Here is a 14631-nt window from a genome sequence, read left to right on the forward strand (position 1 = left end):
GTTGGCGCTATAGAGTTGGTTCTAGAGACCCCAAATTTGGTCAGATCACTATTTATGGCCATCACTACAAGTGTGCCAAATGTCATCATTTTGCTATGTTCCATTCATAGGGCTGCTATAGACTCCCATTGGATGAAAATAATAAGAAAACATACAGCCCTTCAGGCTTGGCCCCTAATAATAAATGTATAAATAAATAATAAATGTAATACATTTTTCTAAATGTTACTGTTTTTGCTGTACTTTCAATCAAATAAATGCAGGCTTGTTGAGCAGAAGAGACTTCTTACTGTTCAAAAAATTTTGACTGGTAGTGTATGTATGTGTATGTGTGTATATATATATATATATTATACTACCAGTCAAGTTTTTTTATATATATATATGCTAGTAAACATATATGAAATAGATATGAGATCTTCATAAAATGTATGTGTAAAAATAAATATGTTTACATTCTATAACTAAGCAATAAAGATGTATACACTCAAATATATACAAGATATATAAAAAGTCTTTTTACTTGGTTCACACATACATTTTCACTGCATTTATCAATTTACTACATGTATCAAGTCAATAACTACACATTTCTTTTTTCCTGAGAATGTTATAAAAGATATTCAGAACCACATGAAACCAACATAATCAACAGCTTCCATAATATGCTTTAATAGGACATTCAGTGTGAAATGTCTTATTAAAAAACAAGTCTGTATTACATGTGAGGGGAGAGGAAAAAATATATGGGCCACATTCAGCAACAGTGTGAACATTGCCTTAGCTGCTCTCTACTCATATAAAGTAATTAAGAATTTGTATGTGTAAAAGTACGTGGTAAAGCTGTCACTTGTGAAGTCCAGCGCGTGTAGTGGCCTGTCAGTGGAGCCTTTTACTTTGGAAATAATGGTCTTAAGCTCTTAGCCTTTAATTCATTAGTGGCACCTAATACCTTCAGTTGCTTCATCAATATTCACTAATTGGTTTTAAAACTTCTCATGGAGTCTGAGCTGGCAGTATTGGATGGAGTTGTTCTTCAGTCGGCTTTAACATTTGTATTCCTAATGCTGCAGTTCCAACGACTTCTCTTCGGATCTGAAGAGTGTTGGCGCCATTTACCCTTTTCACTTGTCTTTTTTTAATTAATCCCTTTCTAGCTGCGGTGGGCCAAAGAGAATCCTGTCTCATTAAGTGTCTAAATTCATGTGGCAGACTTGTGCTTTTATAAAAGGTACCAATCAAGGGTGTTAGAGTGGTGCACTGTGCTTCTTTTATTATTAGCAACTAATGCATCACTGTTGGCTTTTCAGCACGGTGTGTAATGGCCAACTAACGGCCCGTGTGCTCTGAAGTAAGTGCAGTCATAGCTGATTGCTTACTAGCTAGCGGGGACAAACCCTGCTCTGCTTAAAACAAAGTTTACTTTAGCATTGATGAGGTTTGTGACCTCAAGGAACTTGGCCACACATTGAGGCTTAGATTCACTGTGCTTCACCTTCAGCAGTTTTCGTACAAAAAAGTTTATTGTGCCCCTCTAGGCGACTATTTGGAGATCAGACTGCGTCTTACTCAACCTGGACAAGTCCAGCTTTATCGTGTGACCTGATCTATGGAAAATAATGAAATGTGGTTCTAGGCTATTAGTCATTTTGATGGAGTATGTTGACGTTGTATTGTCTGTGGTTTTTGGCCCTGGTCCTGTAGTGCTTTGTGTCCTCAGGACCTGGATTGAAAAGCACTAGTCTTTACCATCACAACTGGGGCATTAGACTATGGAATATCTAAGGCCCTATGATTTGCGCAACATGCGTAACACACGGACAGAATTTTCGTTTATTATAGACATACTGAAGCGCATGTGACGCTTGCTGTTTTCAGCTAATATATAAGTACTTGAACACAAATATAATTTCTAGAACACTCTAAGAGTCATGAGCATTTTACTGTTTCTTTTGAGAAAAACTATCATATCATATACAAACAAAAACTTAAACGTCTTCACTGCAACCTGTCAAAATAAAAGTTTGGCTCAACTTGAAGAAACTGTGACATGAATACATTACTTAGTGTAAGTAATATTAAAATTATTATTAAAACATTTTTAAAACGCATTTCACAGGGCCTTTAAATTTTTTCATTTTATTTGTTTTAATTAATAACATTTCATTTTAGCCATTAAAACCTAGAAAAGCCTAGAAAAAGAACTGAGTAAAATCCAGAAAAAAATGGAATTTGAAAAAATAAAAATAAAAATGGAATTTGGAAAATAGGAAAAAAAAAAAAAAATCAAATAAAACAGATTTCATAGGGCCATATATTCATTTTCATGTGTGCATATACGGCACATGTCTAATGAAAAATGTATTCATATAATTATTTACTAAAAACATTATTTAAATACACTTTACATGAGTTTATAGAAGTGGCTGTTTATTATAAACCCATGTAAGTGAGCAGAGACATCTAGACAAGTATCTTGTCTGATGCTAATGTTTAAATGGCTTAAAATGTTGTAGTAGTTTCTGTAATTTGGCCATATTATTATTATTTTTATTTTTATTTTTTATTTTTTGTCCGATACCATCCATAGTGAAGGTTTAGCATGCGTAAAATTGATGCACAAGTAGTATCTTTGGTAGGCCAAAAAACACACAAGGAGAACTGGATTCAAATAATGAAGTATAATATGTTCTAATAGGTGCATCAACAGCTTGAGGTTGTCTAGGCTGCACGCAACAAGCAACAGTTGCAAATCATTCACTGTTGATGATTTGTCTTGTCAAGGGGGTAAGTGATTAATGACAGAAATACATTGCTTAGTGTAATGATGGTACTGCTTGTAATAATACAATTATTATTAAAACATTTTTAAGGAATATTTACCAGAACAATTATTTACCAGAATTTATTTAGCAGAAAAATATAAATAACAGCACTGTGTTTCGGAAAAAAAGGAAATAAAAAATAATAAATGATTTAAATAAAATCAATTAGATATGTGTTTAATTATTACTGTTTAAAGGGGTCATCTGATGCAAAAACTCACTTTTATATGTTGTTTGAACATTAATGTGTGTTGGCAGTTTGTGTACACAACCACCCTACAATGATAAAAATTCACCCAGTGGTATTTTTTAATCTTTAAAAGTAATATCCCCTTTTTAAAATCCGGTCATTCTCAGCTTCTTGTCGGTGTGATGACCCACCGACAGAGGCCGCTCCCACGATAGTTGATTGACATGAGTCCCTTACCTTAGACCCGCCCTCACTGAGCTCAAACAGCCCGACTCCGATCACCATTATGTTGACTCAGGTGCAGAGGAAGACAAGAATGTCTCTTGAGTGATTGAGGTGTTCTGTTGTTGGATGTAGTAATGAACACAGCAGTCGTCATTTACTTCCGACATCTGAGCTGCTGAAGACACAGAGGATTAACGTTACTTTCGTTTTTGAAAGGAAAGCGTCGATCCCGATCTACATATGCGTCTATGTTTGTGCTAATCATTCATGATGCAGCTTCACCCACAGCAGAAGTGAGTATAAGGGTTTTTTATGCATCTTTGCAAATGGCCTTTCTTAATAATGTGCTAGTTAGCAAGTTTCGCAACTAAACACGGTTAAAGTAAACAATACGGCTCATCATCCCATGGCAGAGAGTGGCGGTGCGAGCAGAGCTCATTAGCATTTAAAGGAACATGCAACAGAATAGCTCGCTCTAAAAAGGGCTGATTTTGACATGGTAAAAAGAGTGTTCTTTACACTACCATTGAGAAGTTTTAACCAAAGTATGTTATATAGACTATTAAGACCCTAAAGAATCATATCAAAATGGGCATTTGATGACCCCTTTAATGAAATATTAAAAAGTAATCCAGAAAATTAATCGAAAACAGAATTTAGTTTAAAAAAAAAAATATTTGAGAAAAAAAATAAATAAAACGCATTTCATAGGGCCTTTATTTATTAATTAATAACATTTCATTTTACCATGAAAACAGTGTCTAAAACACAAACAAACAAAAAACGGAATAAAATTTAGAAAAATTTAAATCAGAAAAAAATGTAATTTGGAAAAAAAAATGGAATTTAGAAAATAAAACAAAAGTGATTTCATAGGGCCATATATGACACTGATGTTAAAATTGCCAGTCTACGCAGTTTCCATGATTTGGCCCTATTATTTTATTTTTTGTCCGATCCCATCCATAGTGAAAGGTTTAGCATGCGTAAAATTGGTTCGCAAGTGGTATCTTTGGTAGGCCAAAAAACACATGAGGAGAACTGGATTAAAATAATGAAGTATAATAGGTTCTAATAGGTTCTATTGTATTTTGTCATGCGGTGCCTCAACAGCTTGAGGTTGTCTATGCTGGACGCAACAAGCGACAGTTGCAAATCATTTACTGGAGGTGATTTGTCTTGTCTTGTCATGTTGTGTTGCACTCCTCCACATACAACATAGACAGCATTGCTGATAATAAAGGGTTCTATAGTATTTTGCTGCACTGAAGTAGACAGTGTTAGCGATCTATTCTATATCATACTGTGCTGTACATACTCCACACCCCAGAGAGGCCAGCACAGTTGAATTCTCTGGCTGATTCCTAGCATGCATGTCATCTTCTGCCATCAGTCTGACTGGGCAGAAACACACAGACAAACTTTCACACTTGCAGCAATGGAATTCAGCAAATAAAGTGTCATGTGGCACACCCTACAAAACGCGATTCTGGCCTAAAGACTTTCAGCTTTCGGTCATTCAACAATTTGAACACACTGCAGTTGTTTAATACTTTTCTATCAAAGTTCAAATGATCTCATTATGGAGCAGCTTTCTGAGGAGAAACTAGTAAGAACTGGAGCCGCTGTATGAAAAGTCAGCGTTTATTTTCCCAGCCAGTGGTTTGATGTATGGACTAGATGTTTGACGTATGTGCTAGGTGGACATGTTCCTCATTAATTCTGACTGTATTAAAACACAGGCTGTTAGTATGATGAAAGTCACCGTACCCCCTTCCTGCCTGCGTGCAGATCCTAAAGCCGTCCAGTCTGGGGGTGGAATGCAACTTTTGGCAGCGGTAACAGTGGCCGCCTTTGACGAAACACACGTGAACTGCTGCATCTCGCACAGCTTTGCGTTCCTCTCTGAAATATTTCGGTTCCAGTCAGTTGCCGTTGTCAAACATGATTATTGATACGCAGCTTTTATTTTCATTTCGTCGCCCTCTATACCTCCCCTTTCCCTCAGACGTATGTTATCCATAAGGCAGTGCTCAAGCGGGGAGGTTGCTCATTCAGCAAGGGTCCGCACGAGTAATGATGCCTTGATGTTTTTCTTGGGCACCGACTTTAAACAAAAATACACAACCTTCTGCCCACCTCACACATGCATGGAAAGGAGCACACCCACCTCCTCTCACTTTAGCACATGCACACTTCTCAGCATGCTACCGGTTTCGTCTACCCCACGCTCATGGGTTTGATGCTAAGCAAGGCTTAGGTTTATATCTGGTTCTTTTCCTGTGGCGGGTCGTAAAATAATCTGTGACTTAAAAGCACTCTGCTTTCTTCGTTTCAGCCTCTCAAAAAGGTCTTGTTTCATAAGATGGCTTGGTGGTAAAAGGAGACATCAACAAACATGGTAGCAACTGAGCCCAGGAGAAATATTTATTCCTCAGACATTGTGCTTTCATAGCTTAAGAGACTTAATGGATTACTCGGTTAAGTATTAACCTTGTCTCAGATGTTTCTTCTAAAATTCCTTGGGAGGAATAAAATGGATACAAATTAGATACTGTATAGAGCTAAAAAAAAAAGTGAAAAGAATAACTTTGCGAATAAACGTTTCAGATATGTTCAAGTTCAAATGGGCAAATCTGAGCTTGGTTTGAGAGTTACTGGTTAGCATTTCTTCTCCATTTAATGTTATTTCTGTCTGGCCAAGGACCCCTAGAAATGATGTTCACTTTGCAAAGGATTCAGTTCCTAAAATATACAGGCATCTGTATATTTTCATGTATGAAAGCCTGTTTATACAGTGTGTGAAAAAAATATTAGGAGTGATATTTTAATGATATTTATACAGTATTGTGTGACATTTATATTGTTACTGTACTGAAGCCAATACAAATTATTAAAATATTATCTAGAGAATATTTACTTTGTATGTGAACAGTGTATCTTTTTTCACCCACTGTTAAAGTGAAATACATGGAAGCCCATTTATGCCACTGAAAAAAAAAAATGTTAATGCAACTTTTTATATCACATATCTGACTTTTTTAATCAGAATTGCATGATACAAATTCGTAATTCTGACTTTTTTCTCAGAATTGCGAGATATAAACTAACAATTATGACTTTTTTCTCAAAATTACGTGATATCAACTTTGGAAAAAAATCTCACAATTCTGACTTTATCTCGCAATTCTGTATTTTTTTTTCCTCAATTGCGTGATATCAACTCACAACTGTAAAATATAAAGTCAGAATTGAGTCTGACTTTTTTTTCTCACAATTAACTTTTTTTCCTCACGATTTTCTTGCAACAGTGAGTTTATATCTCGCAATTCCAATTTTTTTTCAGAATTTCATGATATCAACTCAAAATTGCGAAAAATAAAGTCAGAATTTATATCTCGCAATTCTGACTTTTTATCTTGCAATTCAAATTTTTTTCTTGCAATTCTGACTCTTCTCAGAATTTTGTGATATCAACACACAATTGTGAAAAATAAAGTCAGAATTGCGAGAAAGAAAATTTAGAATTGCTAGATAAAAGGTAATTCTAACTTTATTTTGCAATTGTGAGTTTATCTCTCAATTCTGACTTTTTATCTCGCAATTCAGTTTGTTTCTCGCTATTCTGACTTTTCTCACAATTCTGACTTTTTTCTTGCAATTGTGAGTTTATATCTTATACTTTTTATCTCATAATTCTAACTTTTTTTAATTGTTGGTTTATATCTCACAATTCTGACTTTTTCTCGCAGTTCTGACTTTTTTCTCAATTGCATGATATCAACTCACAATTGCGAAAAAATAGTCGGAATTGTGATAATTCTGACTTCAATTCTACCGTTTTTCTCGCAATTCTGACTTTTCTCACAGTTCTGACTTTTGAAATTCTAACTTTTTTTCCGCAGTTGTGAGGTTATATCTCGCAATTCTGACTTTTTGTCTTGCAATTCTAAATGTTTTTCTTGCAATTCTGACTTTTCTTAGAATTTTGTAATATAAACACACAATTGTGAAAAATAAGGTCAGAATTGCAAGAAAGAAAGTCAGACTTTTTCTTCTTGCGATTTTGACTTTTCTCACAACTCAGACTTTTTCTCTCAGAATTGCATGATTACAACTCACAATTGCAAAAAATATTGTCAGAATTGAGAGAAGAAAGTCTGGCTTTTATTCTCGCAATTCTAACTTGACTCGCAAATTGGCGTTATAAAGTCACAGTTGCGAGACACAAACTCGTATGAAATGTCATAAAAAGATCATTTTTGCATATTTATATAAACAAATGTATATAAATAATAATATATTATTATATATTTTCTAACGACCCCCCTTTGCTGTCCCTCAATTTGAAATGATTTATGAATATACCCCCAATTTGAGATATCAAATAGATTTAGTTTCTGACATGATACATATAGGAAGATTATAAAGAGAGGAAGTTTTTTTTCTTTTAAGCATATTCTTTTGTTGTTGTTGCATAGATAAATCACAGTTCCAATTTGTGTGTGTGTGCATGTGCATGAATGTGTAAGTATTTCACATATGTAGGTGTGACCTTTACATAAATGTTAAGTCTTTGGCTCTCCTGCGAGGTCGCAAATATCAGAAGACAGTGGGTAGGTTAATTAAAACTAGTACAGTACTACTTATTCTGTGCTTGCTCACCAGCCTTCCACACTATATTCTCTCTTTAGACACACTTTCTCCATCCTTTCCCATGACCCCTCTCTATTCTTCCACGAAGAGCACCTGTGTGGCTCGATGCACCTGTGTGAGCGCTCTGTGTTTGGTAGGTTGTTGTCATGGTGACTAGTGAGATATCTCACTGTGGAGGGCCGCATGATAGGATCGGCCAAAGTGGACCACCCTCAGGCCAGCATGTGAAAGACCTCATTGTGCCAGGAACCACAACCCAATCTATTTCGCTCTGTGTGGCACCCCAGCTCAAAGCTGTGACTAAGCGTTCTGTACCCATTTTCTTCTCTCTGTTCAGGTATGCTTGTCTGAGGTGTATGGACCCAGCGAGTGTTTTGTTGTATAACCTGACTTCCTGTTCTTAGCATCGACTTTGTGTCAGTGCCTTTTAAAGAAGACTCTCAGGACCTGAAGTGCCCTCTAACTTCCTGTCTCTCTCATACACTTAGGTCAGAAACCTACTTTATGCAGTGACGCAACTGCAGATGCGATTGCTTGGCCAACTGTAAATGTGAAAGTGGTTTCCTTCATATGAATTAGATTTTTAATGGCAATCAAGTCTAGTTCAAGCAGTAATTAACTCCTCATTATCGTTTTATAATTTGTGGCTGAAATGCATAATGTAATACCCATAAATAACTTTTTTTTTCCTTTAATAGAGCAGCAGTTCTGTTACTTGGCAGAGAAAGTGGTAGGGATTTTGAATAATTTGAATGCATTAGGTGTAGAAACAATTTTCACTCAGAAATTATTAGGACATTTCTAGGGCTGCCCCCTAATTGTAATTCTTATCTGAAATATGTAAGTAGCAGCAACTTTACATGGTCGCTCAATCTAATGTTAACCTAGAAAAATGTGTGCTATTGAAGTGTCTGTGCAAAGTGTGGAAGCTGAATAGTAGCACGCTTACTGCATGACAGATGGAGGCGCTGGTGTGGTCACTTAAATAGTTTTCAGTTATACAGATAAAAGTTATACATCTTTCACATCTGTAAAGACTCCTCGTTTATTTGTGTGCACTCAGAATAACAACGAAACGTTGAGCTTTTGTAAAATATTTAAAGCCAACAGGAGGCGCTTTCTGCCATCTCAGTCTCTATGAACTCGAATGTGAAACTTTGAAACTCAGTGTATACTTGCCTTACAGACAAAATATATCTATAAAGAGTGAAATCTCTACTTTGAAATTAACCAATTCAAATAGAAAACAAATATTCTTAGATTATGTGATCCATATGAAACATGCATACAAACGCATCACTACTGCGGAAACGACGAGTTGTCGACTTCATCTCTTAAGCAGAAAACAAAGCGTGCGCTAGTTTATCAATAAATTAAATTAAATTAAACGTTAATGCACACTCCTTGCTGTTTTTCCCTGACACATTCATAATTATTATATCTGCTGGTGCACTGTGGCAAGTGTGGAGCTTGTTAGGCTGTTAAAGGCTATTATGATTTATATGATTTATTAAAAAAAAGGGTGGCTAATAGTTGACTAATGCTTAAAATAAACGACTAATAGTCAACCAGAAAATTCTTTAGTTGAGGGGCAGCCCTAAAAATTTCAAAGAAATGGCTACAAAGTACTACAATGAATTAATAAGAAAAACTTATAATTTTATAGTTATTTATTTGCTTAAATTGTTTTTACAGTGTAAAAATATTTATTCAGATGTTTGCCTGATTCATTTAGTGGAAAATATAGTAATGTCAACAGGTATAAAGTGACACAACACAGCTAATAAGTTCAAGGCCCAGAAAGGTTGTAGGACATCATTAAAATAGTTCCTGTGACATCAGTGGTTCAAACCTAATTTTACGAAGCTATGAGAATATTTTTTGTGTGCAAAGAAAACAAAAATAATTATTTCATTCAACCATTTCTGCATCAGAAGCAGCACACACATGCATGGTACTGTCATAAACACATGACGAAGACAGGGAAAAGAAGTTGTTGTTGTTGAATAAAGTTATTTTTGTTTTCTTTGGGCACAAAAAGTATTCTTGTAGCTTCATAATATTACGGTTGAACTACTGATGTCACCTGGACTATTTTATCGATGTCCTTACCTTTCTTGAACTTGGTAGTTGCCATGCTGTCTATGCAGGGTCAGAAAGCTCTTGGATTTCATCAAAAATATCTTAATTTTTGTTGTGAAGATGAACGAAGATCTTGCAGGTTTGGAACAACATAAGTAATTAATGACACAATTTTAATTTTTGGCTGAAATATCCCTTTAATGTGCTTTGAAAGGGAAGTCATTGAATTATTCACTTAACCTAAGTTAATTATTTTTTTTTTCTTCAATTTTCTCAACTGCTGGGACATGTCAAGATTGACAAACTACGTTACATTAACTGCTTTGTAGTAGGGTTGCATCGATCCGATACTCTGGATGCGTGACCGATCCAAATTCGATACCGTTACCAGAGTTTGATTAAATCAATAGCAAGAAATAATAATCTACTGTAAAAACTATAATAATTCATACAAGAACACAATTATTTTAAAACATTGCCTTAAAAATAAAATACATTTAAAATTTGTTGCGCTGCTTACACTAGCATATGTGACGTGAGTGTGACAGGCGAGTTCAGAGGGAGCTGTTACATGCAAAGTCTACCTCAGCGCGGTAAACATGTCCCTGATTTGGAAATATGTTACTCTTGATACAGCAGCTAGTAGCACTGCAAACTGTGATATTTGCAAAGTTTCAAGAGGTGGAAGTAGTGTTTCGAATTACAACACCGCAAATTTAATCAAGCATCTTCAAAAGCATCACTCAAAAGAACACAAGGACTTCGCGATTGTTTAATACAGCAGTTAAATAAATAAGAAGTTATTATTAAATGACTTGCATTGTCTGACTATAACACTATTGCCTGATTTTGCTCTATTTCGTCGTCAAAAGTAATCGTGCGTTTTTAAACGAATCTAGTGGAATGATTCAATTTCCCATTCAAACAGTGAGTCACTTGCTTTATTCCTGAATGAACCATCCGTTCAAACGAATCAAATGAATGAAATGATTCAGTAATTAAATCAGTGTCTTGCCGCCATCTGCTGGCAGATCTGTTCAGTTATTTATATCTGTAATATTTCTGTTGTCAAAATGTTATTTTTAAAACATTAATTTTAATATGAATTTATGAATTTGATTGCACTCATGCACATATCCCCCCCCCCCCCCTCCTTTTTTATCCAACAATGTGCAAGCAGATTTGGTATCTCTTTCTTTACCTAAAACACTGATATCGGCCTGGTATCGGTATCGGCCGATACTCAGAATTTTTGGTATCGGATCGGTTTTGAAAAAATGGTATCGTTGCATCCCTACTTTGTAACAAGCATTTTCACAATATTAAACATGAAAAACATGTTAGTGTCGCTTTCCGTTAGAATTACTACTTGATTTTCTGCTATAAAGCAGCTCTATATGTATATCAATGTACAGAATATGTATAGCTCAATATTTTAATTGCAAAAGCTGAATAATCAATCAAAACCTACTGATAAATCAGCAAAATAATCATTAAATTGGTTCTTAGCATCGAAAATTGATTGTTCTAATAATTGCTAGACTAATTGATGATCAAATTAATCATTTGTTGCAGCCCTGTTCTTGAGGTCATGGTTCAAATTTCAATGTTATATAGTAAAACTAATATTGGGAAATTTTGTTCTTTGTTGGATGCATTTACGATCTTTTGTCAAATTCTTACATTTTCATCTATAATTTAATTTAAAATAATAAGACTCTACAAGGGAGTTACCAACAAAGTTAAACCAGGCTTCAATGGGAAAAGTCCAGTGAATGAAAATGATTTGCTCACAAACAAAAAGCTACTAGCTGAACCAGTGCCAGTGTGAAAGCACAACTGCAGTCAGGCTGCTGCTTTACTTATTGCTTGTGCATGTGGTGTAAAACAGGCCTTCGACTGTCCCCACACATGCTTTCATTTATTATCCTCATTTTCTTGCCTTCTCTGTTTCTTTTTCTTTCTCCCACCATCTCTATCTCCCCCCCCCCTCCTCTAGGGTGTTAAATGAAGAACTTTTGAAGTGTGTTTAACTCAAAGATGGCAGGCAGCTGGCAAGAGCTTCAAATCATGTGGCTTTTTTAGCCCTTTGCAGCTGCTTGCAGGATTACAGCAACTAAAAAGCAATGGATACACAGCAGTTGTGCAGAGTTAGAAGTGATGGACAGACTGTTTAGATGGAAAGTACATTAGAAAAATATTGTTGGCACACAGACCGCAGACAATACTTTGTAAAAATAGCTTGGCACCCATATGTTTATTCCTACGTAAATCGTCTCTCTTAGCATTTGCAGTTACCAAGTTACACTTTCTAAAAATTATATATTAGTTTGTTTGTAATCACAGTGTGCTTTTGCTACTTGAAGTTGGCTACTTCATTAGCTTGATTATGAGGTCAAGTGGTCTTTTAATGCACTTACAGGCTGTGTGAAGGAACTTTGAGAATGTGCTTCTCCGACTGTGTGGCGGCATGATCTGTGAAAGAGAAACCTCAGTGCTGAGTGCTCAGAATCCACCGTCAGTCGTTGTAAAGAGCCGCTTTACTGCTGAGGGCTGGGAATGCATCATCAGGCCCTTTAAAGAAGTGTTTGGCTGTTGCGCTGAGGGAATGTGGGCTGTCACAGAGCTGCTTTGGTGCCCTGCTCTGCCTCAGCTGTTGACCACTGCCAGCTTGGCCAAGCTCAGGCGGGCAGCACAGCTGTGAACTCCGAGAACTGCCACAGTGTGTTCAACTTCAGCATATGTGCACTGGAGATACTGTCAGTCTCTGCTGGTTTTTACCTTGGACTGCTCTGCTGGAAAATCAAGGTCATAACAACTAAAGCTGGTCAAGCTGGTCACAGTTTTTTTTTTTTGACATTCCTATGAAATAAACACAGTCTTAACCCTACCTACACCAGTCAGCTCTTTAAAAGTAAATGCACAACATTTGGCCCAACTGAAGTCCATTTAACGTGTACACACAAAGCTACAATCACATTATCTAGGCCTGTTAGAGTAGGGCAAAGAACTAGTATTGCGTCACCTGCGTCAGGGCAAAAAAGTTGCCCTAGAACACATCTGACAGACTACAGCTGACGGCTAACTAGTGTGTATGCCCTGCGCTTGTGTGAGAGAACATAACTCTGCCATACCAGTAGGTGGCAGTAATCTGTATTCGGCATTCAAACAGGGAATGTGGAAGAGCTAGAGCTGTGGATATACAAAGCAAGCTTTTTTCAGTCATGTCTGCAAAGTTACAAATGGCGTTGGCATTACCTGCATTTCCATTAGATGTTTGCACAAAACTTTTGTGATATTTTATAAATGTCAATAAAAAAAAAAGATTCCGAAATGACTGCGTTTCCAGTAACTGATGTTATTAAACTAAAATTGTCCCTCTGTCGATAAGTCTCGCCGATAGATTTAGGTAGGTTTACGAATATCGCAGCTACCGCACTAGCCATTATTTTTAATTGAAGATGATGTAGGTATATATCTTTAGCAAAGCAGCACATAAAGACATTTCTAAGGGGTTTCCAATGAGGGGTTATCCGAGCAATAATGTCAAGGGTAAGCCACTTATACTTGACAGTGGCTATGTATAAGGTGTTTCTTGTAGGTTATAGTACATTAAAGAATTATCATGTAACTTTACGTACCATGTGTTTTTTTTTTCCCCTTCATAAAAAAACCCCTTCATTTAAAAACTGCATGTTGTGTTTACTTGTTATCTTTGATTCATATTTAAATTTGTTTGATGATCTGAAACATTAAAGTGTGACACATGCAAAAAAATAAAAAAATCAGGAAGGGGGCCAACACTTTTTCAAACCACTGTATTTGCGAATAAGCACCGTTTTCATCTAACAATTCAAAGAGAACAAAATTGTCACTTCCTGATAAACTGACAATAAATATCAGAATAAAAGTTTAAGAAGCCACTGAATCTAAAAAAAAAATCATATATAATAATTACTTGAACCTCAGAACGAGCAGACGAAACACAATAAATGTGTTTATTGGTTTCAGAGGTGGATTCCTGTTGTTTGGGAACGCAATTGTGTAAGGCAGGCCACACACTAGAAGATTTTAAGGCCGATTTTAAACTGATTTTCACCCCCAAACGATCAGGGGTTTGGCCTAATTCAAGGCCAAAATGTCCAAAAAATAATCTTGTGTGGTGTCATTACAATTATTTAACTGCGCCCGATCAAGACAGAGTGCCCCCCTAAACTCATATGTACAACTCTTGATTATGCTGCCTCTGACGTGATACCCACCATAGGTTTGACCAACTCTCAAAAACCACCTGACATTGCCCAATGGCTGACTGTTAGCCTGGTGTTTCCTGTTACCTATTTACTGTTGCTTTGCAAAATTCTAGGGCCAAAATCCAGTAATTACAGTGCTAATTTCACTTGATGGACATTTTGTAGGCAAAGTATGACACCCAATTTCACAGCACCAACCAACCAATGCCATACGAGTGTCTACTAGTCAGTTTTATTTATTTATTATATTATTGATTTAATTAATGAATTAATTTAATTCATGGTCACACCTGTCCCATTTTTTTCTCCTGTGTTTACATTGTTTACACCTTAGTACTATAAAAAGATGCATCAAGTGGCTTTTTAGAAAGCAATGATTTAGAGTTAGATGGTTTGCTAG

The sequence above is a fragment of the Garra rufa genome, chromosome 17, assembly GCF_049309525.1.
Source record: "Garra rufa chromosome 17, GarRuf1.0, whole genome shotgun sequence".
Lineage (NCBI taxonomy): Eukaryota > Metazoa > Chordata > Actinopteri > Cypriniformes > Cyprinidae > Garra > Garra rufa.